Consider the following 11,534-nt stretch of genomic DNA (forward strand, 5'->3'; position numbering starts at 1 on the left):
ATTTCTATTATTGCAACCCAAGTCTGAATTTGTTCAATTTCTCTATTTCCTTTCATCTTGAACCATGTTAGGTGTGTCCCTTGAAGACTCTTTAAAAAGCTCATCCTTTCTACACTGTAACAATTATGTTTTGAAAAATAGTAAACAATTAAAGGTATTATGGACTGGAGTGATAGTATCATGTGTAGGACACTTGCCATGTACACAGCGACCCAGGGTCAATCTCCAGTACCAAATATAAGTCTTCTGAACCCTGTCAGGATTAATCATCAAGCACAGACCCTGTAATAAACCCTGAGCACTTCCAGGTGTGGTACCCAAAAAACAAAAAAAAAATTTTTAAATTAAAGGTGCTATAAGTCAACTCAATGAGCAAATCATGTGTTATAGTCACAAAACAGCTGATTCATTGAATATTAATTGAATTTTAATAATTCATCAAGGATTAGTTGAATTTATACTATGTTATAGGAATTATACAAGCTTTGATGGATACAACTTGTTTTTGGTTTGTCTCTGTGCTCTGGAATCACTACTGGCAATTCTCAGGGGACCATATGGGGTGCCAAAGGTCAAATCTGGGCTTGCCACATGCAATGCAGTGCCTTATGCACTATTGCTATCTCTCTGACCCGATAAAATTTTGATTAAAGCATAGGCCCTGCCCTTTGTGAGCACAGAGTCTAGTGAGAGATACAGACAGGTGAACAAATAAGAAAAAAAATATCATGGGATAAATGCTGTGTGATTAACAAGTTAAAAATGCTCTGAAAATAGAGAAGGGATATTTAACCTTGTCCAAGACAGCACATATTTGGGAATGCCTTACTTGAAGAGATGACACCTGCCCTGAGTCTGAGATTTAACAAGTCTACCGATCATCAGGTAGGATAATCCTTACCTGTTCCTCTATTCAGAGGGCAAATAGAGCATTATGATTGGAGTTTGCATGATTTGAGATTAACATATCTGCATGTTTAGGGCTCCCAATACCCTAATGGCTCTTATCAGATTCAAAAACAACAACAAAACAAAACAAAACAAAACCCAAGAAGTCTACCAGGCAAAGATGTGAATGGTAGTGGCAACACACGCCAAAGAAAAGGTTGCAGCATGAGCAAAGACTCAGTTTTTGGAGAACAGTGATATTGCAAGCAATTTGGAATTACTGAAACATGAACTGTGAGTTGGGCTGAAGCGATAGCGTGGCGGGTAGGGTGTTAGCCTTGCACTTGGCTGACCTGGGTTCGATTCCTCCACCCCTCTCGAAGAGCACATATACCGAGAGTATGTCACCCGCACGGCAGAGACTGGCAAGTTACCCGTGGCGTATTCAATATGTCAAAAACGGTAACAACATGTGTCACAATGGAGACGTTACTGGTGCCCACTCGAGCAAATCGATGGGCAATGGGATGACAGTGACAGTGAACCGTGAGTGAGACAATAGTTGGAGATAAAGGTGCAAATGTGCAGAGATTTGTATGACTCTGGTATAGCTTGCATTCCATCATGAAGACAAAATATTGTTGTATGATCATATTTGCACTTTTAAAAAGCAAATTTTGGGACTCAAGAGAAAGTACAGAAGTAAATTGCTTGCACGCATCCAAACCTGGTTTGATCCTTGACACTGCATAGGGACCTTACTCCCTGCATAGGGAGTAAGATTTGAGCACAAGTGGTGTGACCCTCAAATCAAAAATAGATAGTTAACTATGTAAATAAATTAAATAAAAATCAAATTCTAGGGTCAGTGTGGAGTGTTTGAGTCAAAATGAGAGGTAGATTATAGTACAGTCAGTAAGGTGTTTGTGTTGTATGTGGCTGGCTAACAACCACATAAAACAGTTTTATCGCTAGTGCCACATATGGCCCTAAGACCTGCCAGGAGTGATGTCTGAGTGCTGGGCCACGAATGAGTTCTATAAACCCAGTTATGGGTCAGAAAATAACAAACAAGAATCAAGGAGACCAGCTAAAAGTTAATGATAGCTAGTAGTTGTGTGATGTGTTGAGAATGTTGGAAAAGTAAAATTGTCAAGATTGTGTGTTTTACTGGAAGGGAGGCATGTAAAAGTTTAGGCAGGCAAAAATGACTCAGGTTTCTAGCTTGGGGGTTAATGGGTGGTACTATCAGGTGATTTATTTTGTTTTGGGACTACACCAGCAGTGCTCAGGGATTACTCCTGTTATTGCGCTGAGGAATCACTCCTGGTAGTGCTCAGGGACCCATATGGGATGCTAGGGATTGAAACTGGGTCAGCTGTGTGCAAGGCAAGCATCTTACTTGCTGTATCATCTTTGTGGCCCTGATACTATTAGTTGAAAATTGGGAATATAAGAAAAGAAATAAGGTGTGGGGAGAAAATAGTAAAGTTGTGGGATATTTAAAGCTTGGAGCAAAGTTTTGGCCTGACGACTTATATGTGTGTACCATCAGAAACAGGAAAATGAAAAAATATATTACATGGAGTTGTCTAAAAGAATTTGGAAATACCGAGGACCAGGAACAATATCCTGGTCAAGACTCAAACATTGATAAAGGAAGATTATATGAAATATGTCATGAAAACCAAAAAAGAAACAAAAGACAAGCAATGTCAAATGGTACTGAAAGATTTAGTAAAATAAGTGTTATAGGGAAAACCTGGTGTAATGCTTTGTTAAAATCAAAAGAAGTGTAAAATTCTATTCCTCTTTCCTTATTCTCCCTATTGATTCGTCTCATCAAAGTAGAAAAAGAGACTAATTTTTTTAAATTTTATTGAATCACCGTGAGATAGTTACAAGCTTTCATGTTTGGGTTACAATCTCACAATGATCAAACACCCATCCCTCCACCAGTGTACATTCCCCACCACCAATATCCCGGGTATAACCCCCTTTTCCCAGCCTCCCCCTGCCTCTATGGCAGACAATATTCCCCATGCTCTCTCTCTACTTTTGGGAGTTATCGCTTGCAACACAGACACTAAGAGGTCATCATGTTTGGTCCATTATCTACTTTCGGCATGCATCTCCCATCCCAACTGGTTCCTCCAGCCATGATTTTCTTAGTGATCCCTCCTCTATTCCATCTGTCTTCTCCCCTCCGCTCATGAAGCAGTCTTCCAGCTATGGTCAATACCCCTGCCCATGTATCTACTATCCTTGGGTGTCAGCCTCATGTGATGCTATTCTATACTCCACAAATGAGTGCACTCCTTCTATGTCTGTCCCTTTCTTTCTGACTCTTTTCACTTAGCAGGATACTCTCGATGTCTATCCATTTATAAGCAAATTTCATGCATTTATCTCTCCTAACAGCTGCATAGTATTCCATTGTATAGATGTACCAAAGTTTCTTTAACCAGAAATCTGTTTTTTTGTTTGTTTGTTTGTTTTTGCTTTTTGGGTCACACCCAGCGATGCTCAGGGGTTACTCCTGGCTTTGCACTCAGGAATTGCTCCTGGCAGTGCTTGGGGGACCATATGGGATGCCGGGGATTGAACCCAGGTCGGCCGTGTGCAAGGCAAACGTCCTACCTGCTGTGCTATCGCTCCGGCCCCCAGAAATCTGTTTTAGGGCACTCAGGTTGTTTCCATTTTTTGGCTATTGTGAACAGTGCTGCAATGAATATATAAGTACAGATGTAATTTCGCCTGTGTTTTTTTGCATCCTTGAGATATATTCCCAGAAGTGGTATTGTGGAGTCATATAGAAGCTCAATTTCTACTTTTTGAAGGACTGTACATATTGTTTTCCAGAAAGGCTGGACCAGTTGGCATTCACACCAACAATGAAGGAGCATCCATTTTTCCCCACATCCACCCCAGCACTGGTTGCTTTTGTTCAAAAAGAGGCTAATTTAAACTTATTTTTAGTTAAAACTCTCTCTTCAAAAACATGAATATTCTAGAATTTAGCTACTAAATTAGTTTCTAAGCAGATAACTATGGAAAACTATTGAACACTTATTTTACACTTGAAAGTTTGAAACTCTATTCTTTTTTTTTGCCTTTTTTTGGTCACACCCAGCGATGCTCAGGGGTTACTCTTGACTCTGCACTCAGGAATTACTCCTGGAAGTGCTCGGGGGACCATATGTGATGCTGGGAATCAAACCCGGGTTGGCCAAGTGCAAGGCAAATGCCTTACCCGCTGTGCTATTACTCGAGCCCCTGAGACTATTCCTGTTGCAGTTGGAAACACGATAAATATCTCTCTATTTTTTTAGAAAATAGGCAGACTGATCCGAGACCTAAGCTTTAAATAAGCCTTCTGTGATCTGCTGCCAATGGCAAAGGCTATAAAACCAAAACTAAACAAATGGGACTACATCAAACTAAAAAGTTTCTGCATGTCAAAATAAACATGGGCTAAAAACTAAGGCAGCTGGGTAGGAATAAGAATTTGCACTCAGTTGGGGGCCGGAGCGATAGCACAGCGGGTAGGGCTTTTGCCTTGCACGCGGCCGACCCGGGTACGATCCCCGGCATCCCATATGGTCCCCGAAGCCCTGCCAGGAGTAATTCCTGAGTGCAAAGCCAGGAGTAACCCCTGAGCATCACTGGGTGTGACCCAAAAAGCAAAAAAAAAAGAATTTGCACTCAGCACATTAGGTAAAGGGTTGATACCCAGGATATATAACATACTCAAAAAGACCAACCAAAAAAGTTTTAAAAACATATCAAAAAGTGAGGAGAGGATAGGAGTCTCGACTTCTCTGAGAAAAACCAATGGATGACTAATGGGCTCATGAAGCAATGATCATCATCACTTATTATTAGAGAAATTCAAATCAAGATAACAATGAGATATCATCTTACATCAGTGAGAATGCCACTTATCAAAAATATTGGGAACAGGGGGCCGGAGCAATAGTATGGTGGGTAGTGTTTGCCTTGCACTCGCCCTAGCATCTCATTTGTTCCCCAAGCACTGCCAGGAGTAATTCCTGAGTACAGAGCTAGGAGTAACCCCTAAATATCATCAGGTTTGACCCCAAAACAAGCAAACAAACGGTACTAAATAATGGAAACGTTCTCTGTTGATTGGGATGTGGTGACAAAAGAACTCTCATACACTGCTGGTGGAAATGTTATCTGGTCCAATCTCTATGGATGTTCTCCATATGACTCAGAAATTTCACATTGGGTATCTATTCCCAGGACTGTGGAGGGAAGCTGACATTGGTGGTGGGATTTGTCCTTTAATATTGTATATCTAAACCTCAACTGTCAACTATGAATTGCTTTGAAAATCAAAGTGCTTTAATTTAAAATGTTTTAAAAAAATCAAAGGAAAACAAGTAATAACTAGTTTTAGTTGTCAAGAGCAGTAAAGATGAAATTACAAAGATCGTATAATGCTCTAAATCACTGTGATAGTATACGGGTTAAGGCACTTGCCTTGTATACAGTTGACCTCCAATTTGATACCTGACACCACATAGTGCCCCAGGTATGGATGAGTGCAGCCCGGGAGGCCCCTGAGTACTTCAGGACTCAAGTAGTACCACATCCTTGAACCCTTGTATTGAACAACTGTGAGGGCCGCCCAAGCCTCCTGTGCACCACTTGGAAATCTCCCTTGCAAAAAAATGCATTGAAATAAATCAGTGTGTCCAAAAGTCTGTTTCCTCCTAGTTGCCTTTTTATTATTTAGTTCTTACTAGTAGAGTTGATATTTTACAGGTAATATAAGTGCTATAAAACACCAATATTTTCAGTAACATTTCAAATGAAAGTCTAATTCCATTTAAAAAATTCATTCATAAGGATGTATGCACACCGTTATTCACTGCCGCGCTCAGTACAATAGCTAAGATTTGGAATCAACCTACATGTGCAATGACAGAGAAGTGGGTCATAAAGATGTAGTGATAAACAATGAAATACTACACAGCTATAAGGAATGATGAAATCATGCAATTCTCCGAACATGGATGGAACTGGAAGACATTATATAAAATGCAGTAAGCCAGAAAAAAGAAAGTTAAACACATGATAGTATCACTTATATGTGGTGTTGAGTATACTTGGATGAGGGAATGCAGAGTTTTAAGGGTGGATGCCCATGTCACCCATGGCCACAGAGTATAGGGAATTGAAGGAAAGAAATGGAGTGGAGTGGAGGAAAAAAGATAGATGAGAAACAATGGGGTAGAGATAAGAGGATTTGGGTTCATCAGTGGTGGTAAAGAACAATAGAGCCAGATATACAGACGACAGAGTCAACAACAGTGAAAAATGAAACCCAAACTTTAACACCTGAACTTAAAAGGTTGCCTTTCAAGAATGCATACTGTTGAAAGTCGGCATGGTAGGAAACCTGTGAACATTAGTGGAGGAAAGTTAAAATTGGTGGTAGGTTGGTACTGGAATATTGTATGTTTAAACTTCAACTATGAATAACTTTGTAAATCATGGTGCTTTAGTGATTTTTTTAAAATCTCTGAACTTGTGGAGCTTATAGTTGAGATGTAGTGTCGTCATCATCATCATCATCATCATCATCATCATCATCATCATCATCATAATCATCATCATCCTCCCGTTGGTCATCGATTTTCTCCAGCAGTTTTAGTAATGTCTCCATTCATCCTAGCCCTGAGATTTTAGAAGCCTCTTTTTCCTCGTACTTCCCAAGGGTGCTGAATGGGAGGCTCTTTCAGGGTCAGGGGAATGAGACCCATAGTTGTTACTGGTTTTGACATATGAGTACACCACGGGGAGCTTGCCAGGCTCTCCTTTGCAGGCAGAAAACTCTCGGTAGCTTGCCAGGTTCTCTGAAAGGAAGAACTAGGCTATAAGATGTTGCATGGCCACAAAGTGGCCACACGCTTCTGGGAGCTTGGTTTTATAGTCTCTGGATGTTGACCATTGATGGGATTACATGGCGCAGGGGACAGTTTTTGGGTGTGACTGCCTAGTTACTGGAAAATGAGGGATCTGGGCGGAAGAGGACCAGTCCCGATCCGAGCAGGCTTGGAGATTTCAAGCCCAGATACCGCACACCTGGCTTCATCAGCTGGTTCCTTCATGTGTGAGGCTCGTCCGAATGTGTGGAGAGGGGCCTTGAGCATGACTGTGGCTGGGTTCTGGAGGTCTTCGGCTACTGGGGCTCTGCTCCGGGCAGGGAGGGAAACTCAACCCATCCTCTTCAAGGGTCCCTGGTGAAGACAGCCAGACACGGGGCCAAGAAAGTGCCTAGAGAGATGTAGTGTAGCATCTAGAATTGTTGGCTATGTTATGGCTTGGTTTATGCAGTGTGATAAGTTGTGGGATGGTTTTTTCCACATCACAAAGTGATTCTCTGACTCTAGCTGATTATTATACAACTCAAGTGCTCAATTGTCAAATTTGACACTATCTACTTAGAAATAGAGTCAGATTACAATGGCAAAGAGCTCAATTTCACAAAAGTATCCCCACCCCATTTCAGAGGCCAATTTGCACTTCTTACCAACCAGCCATAGAATGACTATTCCAATGTTGCCCTTATTGAGTTTGATTCATTAATATCCCAGCTTGAATGATTCACATAACTCAGAGAAACATCTTACTCACTAGATCACCTGTTTGTTCCAAAAGCTATATATATATATTGCCAAGAGGGGCCAGATAAAAGAGATGTGATAAAGAAAAGGGTGCAGAGGATCTCTCCCTATCTAAATTGCTACTGATTATCAACCAGGAAGCTTCTAAACCCCATCTTTTCTTGTCTGGGGAGGGTTTGGGCACACCCAATGATGATCAGGAGTTACTTCTAGCTCTGTGCTGGGGATTGCTCCTGGTGCTTCTGGGGGAACATATGCAGGGCCAGGGATAGAACCAGGGTCATTCATATGTAAGTCAAGTGTCTTAGCCTCTGTACTATCGCTCATCCCCCTTTCTTGATATTTAATGCAGGTGCTGTTACAAAGGCATAATTAATAGAATCACTGGCCCATGGTGATTAATTCAACCTCCATTATGTTCACAGGAAACCTTAATTAGCAGTATTGAGTATCACAGAACATCAGTCAATAAAAAGTTTTTAAAAAATGTAACCTCCAGGGGCTGGAGTGATAGCACAGCGGGTAGGGCGTTTGCCTTGCACGCGGCCGACCCGGGTTCGATTCCCAGCATCCCATATGGTCCCCTGAGCACCGCCGGGGGTGATTCCTGAGTGCAGAGCCAGGAGTGACCCTTGTGCATCGCCAGGTGTGACCCAAAAAAGCAAAAAAAAAAAAAAAAAAAAAAAAAAAAATAAAAAATGTAACCTCCAGACCGTCTTCCCTTCCTGAGGTCAGGGGAGTGGGAATGAATGTTCTGACCCTGTAATCATATGCTTGGTTCTCCTCATGACCAACCCTCAACTTTGGGTGCTTTCCAAAAGTCACTACATTCACATAACAAAAGACATGTTTAAGGTTCTTTTCCTGGAGAATTCCAAGAGCTTTAGGAACTCTGCACCAGAAACAGAGACAAAGACCCAGGAGAATTTCTTATAAACTGCATTATCCCAGTGTTTACAAGCCTGAGTGTAAATTATGGAATCACCACCTGCTATGCTGTGTGACCATGGATAAATTACTTAATCACTTAGCCTTAGTTTATTCATCTATAAAACCAGGGAGACTAAGGATTATTGTTAGCAGGTTACTATCAAGATTTAAAGAGCTAATACACGTAAAGTACTTTGAAAAGTCTCAGGTGCATACTACGAATTCAGTAAACATTATTTGTTATTCAGGTATGTGTGGGGAGAAGGGAATAGGTCAATAAACAAGAAAATATAAGTTAGTGGTAAACACAATGGAATGATTAAAATGGGAGACTTGACAGCAAGTAAACACATAGCTATTTTATGGTATATAGTGAGATAATAATGTTTGAGCTGAATTCTGAACAAAAAGCAACTGATCATGATAATATAGAAACATACACTCTAGTCCAACCAACTAGGGCTTTGGCACTTGAACCAAATCCACCACACAGCCTGTTTTTGTAAATGGACTTTTATTGTTTGTGCTTTGTGTTGTACTTTTGTGCTCACGTGCAACACTGAGTAATTGCAACAGAGAACCATGGAAACCTGAAATCCTCAAAGAATCATTGCTTTGCTCTTTAACACAAAATATTTGATGACCCCTGTTCTAGGTAGAAAGAATAGAAAATGCAAATGTCCCAGGCAAGGACCAGCTTGTAGAGTTAAAGGAATAGAAAGAAGTGCTGAAATAAAAGGGAAAATGATATGAATCTTGTATCAGATCAATGTTAAGTCCACTGATCTGTATTTTGCATAAATTACTTCCTCTCCCTTTTTGAAAGCTGTTCATCTCTAGTCTTTCCGGATCTGATACTGGTACTTGTCTCATGAAGACATTTGCTCAACAATTGTTTGAGTGATTCATTGATCTTAATCACAGGTTCTCAGTAATCTTGGATATAATTCATTCCAGTCAGAAGATTTCAACTAATTTAGAGGGGCATCTTAACCTATTGCCCACTGTACTCGAAGCTTCTCCTATCAGTTCAAGATTAATTGAAGGCACTATCTATAATTATTCCTGATTTTTAATTAATTTATTTATTTTTATTTAATCACAGTGAGATACACAGTTGCAAAGTTGTTCATGATTGGGTTTCAGTCATATACTCTTCCAGCACCCTTACCTTTATCAGTGTATATTCCCCACCACCAATGTCCCCAGTTTCCTTCCTGCCCCCACACTGCCCTGCCTCTTTGGCAGGTACTTTTCTTGCCTTTCTCTCTCTCTCACTGTCTCTCTCTCTCATTTGGACATAATGGTTTGCAGTCAAGATACTGAAATTTTATCGTGTATATCCCTTTACCTACTTTCAACACTCAGTTCTTGTTCATAGTGATCACTGCCAATTATTATTGTCATACTGATCCCTTCTCTACCCTAACTCCCCTTCAGCCCGCTCATACTTGTGGCAAACTTCTGACCATTGACCAGTCCTCCTGGCCCTATCAAAGACTACCTAAAACTCCTAAAAACAATAAATTTTGTAGAGTGACAGGTTACAAAGCCAATTTCCAAAAGTACATGACTTTTCTATATGCAAATAATCAAAGAGAAGAAAGTAATATTAAAAAAGAATTCCATTCAATACTATGCAGCTGTTAGAAAAAAGGAGGTCATGAATTTTGCATATAAGTGGATCGGCATGGAAAGTATCATGCTAAGTGAAATGAGTCAGAAAGAGAAAGACAGACATAGAAAGATTGCACTCATCTGTGGAATATAGAATAACAGAGTAGGAGACTAACACCCAAGAATAGAAGAATAGTAGAAGTAAGTACCAGGAGGGTGACTCCATGGCTTGGAAGCTGGCCTCACATTCTGGGGAGAGGGCAACTCAGAGAAGGGATCACCAAGTATAATGCGGTCAGAGGGGTCAGAGGCCATGCGGGGGAAGGGTGATGCTGGCTGAATGTAGAATAGAGACTGAATACAGTGACCACTCAACACCTCTATTGCGAACCACAACACCTAATTAGAGAGAGAGAACAAAAGGAAATGCCCTGCCACAGTGGCAGGGTGGGGTGGGGGGAGGTGGGATTGGGGAGGGTAGGAGGGATGTTGGGTGTACCGGTGGTGGAGAATGGGCACTGGTGAAGGGATGGGTCCTCAAACTTTGTATGGGGGAAACATGAGCACAAAAATGTATAAATCTGTAACTGTACCCTCACGGTGATTCACTAATTAAAAATAAATAAATAAATAAATAAATAAACCAACAATTCCATTCATAATTGTGCCTCAGAAAATCAAGTACCTCAGAATCAGCTTAACTACAGAAATTAATGGAATAAAGATGGATATTCTAACATCGACCCTCATATATGTGATCACTTAATCTTTGACAAAAGAGCAAGCAATATAAAGTGGAGCAAGTAGAGCCTGTTCAGCAAGTGGTGCTGGGAAAACTGGTGTATCTTCAAAAATGATGCACCACAGACCGAGCAAGGAGAAGCAAAGACAAACAAATTAAAACTACATTAAACTAAGAAGATTCTACACCTCAAAAGAAATGGTGACTAAGATATTACCTGATTTTAAAAAATGAATCTCATTTTACCTTGTTTCAATGATATCTTTGAGTGGAAATTAACTGCCTTGAACATTTAATTTACTCTGATTAATATATATTATATATACATATCTTTTCACAACAGTTATCTAAATCTGCATGTTGACTTTATCTATATCTATATCTGTGTCAGACAGCGTTCCCAAAACACATATGGTAAGAGAGAAAACAAAATCATGAATGGGTAGAACTTGAAATTCCCATAGTCAAGAATATTGGGAAATGCTTAACAAAACTAAAACATATTTCATTCTGGCAGGGCTTCTTGAAATCAATATGCTGGAGTCCATCGGGTGTCTCTAACGGGGAGAGTCATTTTGTAGGATTTCATAAAGTTATTTGATCAAATTTTTTTTCAGAATTCCAGCTAATATGTTGAGGTACACCACTGCCTATTTTTAATTGAATCATCATGAAGTACATTGTTAAAATTCATGATTATA

The 11,534-nt window shown here is 40.2% G+C and overlaps 1 non-coding gene across 1 annotated transcript; it reads left to right on the plus strand.

The window, feature by feature from the left end:
* Positions 1 to 878: 878 nt before the first annotated feature.
* LOC129400584 (U8 small nucleolar RNA) lies at positions 879 to 1,013 on the plus strand. Its single transcript, XR_008627796.1, has one exon. It is a non-coding gene; the product is annotated as a U8 small nucleolar RNA (small nucleolar RNA).
* The last annotated feature ends 10,521 nt before the right edge of the window (positions 1,014 to 11,534 follow it).

The sequence above is a fragment of the Sorex araneus genome, chromosome X (assembly GCF_027595985.1).
Source record: "Sorex araneus isolate mSorAra2 chromosome X, mSorAra2.pri, whole genome shotgun sequence".
In the NCBI taxonomy this organism is placed as follows: domain Eukaryota; kingdom Metazoa; phylum Chordata; class Mammalia; order Eulipotyphla; family Soricidae; genus Sorex; species Sorex araneus.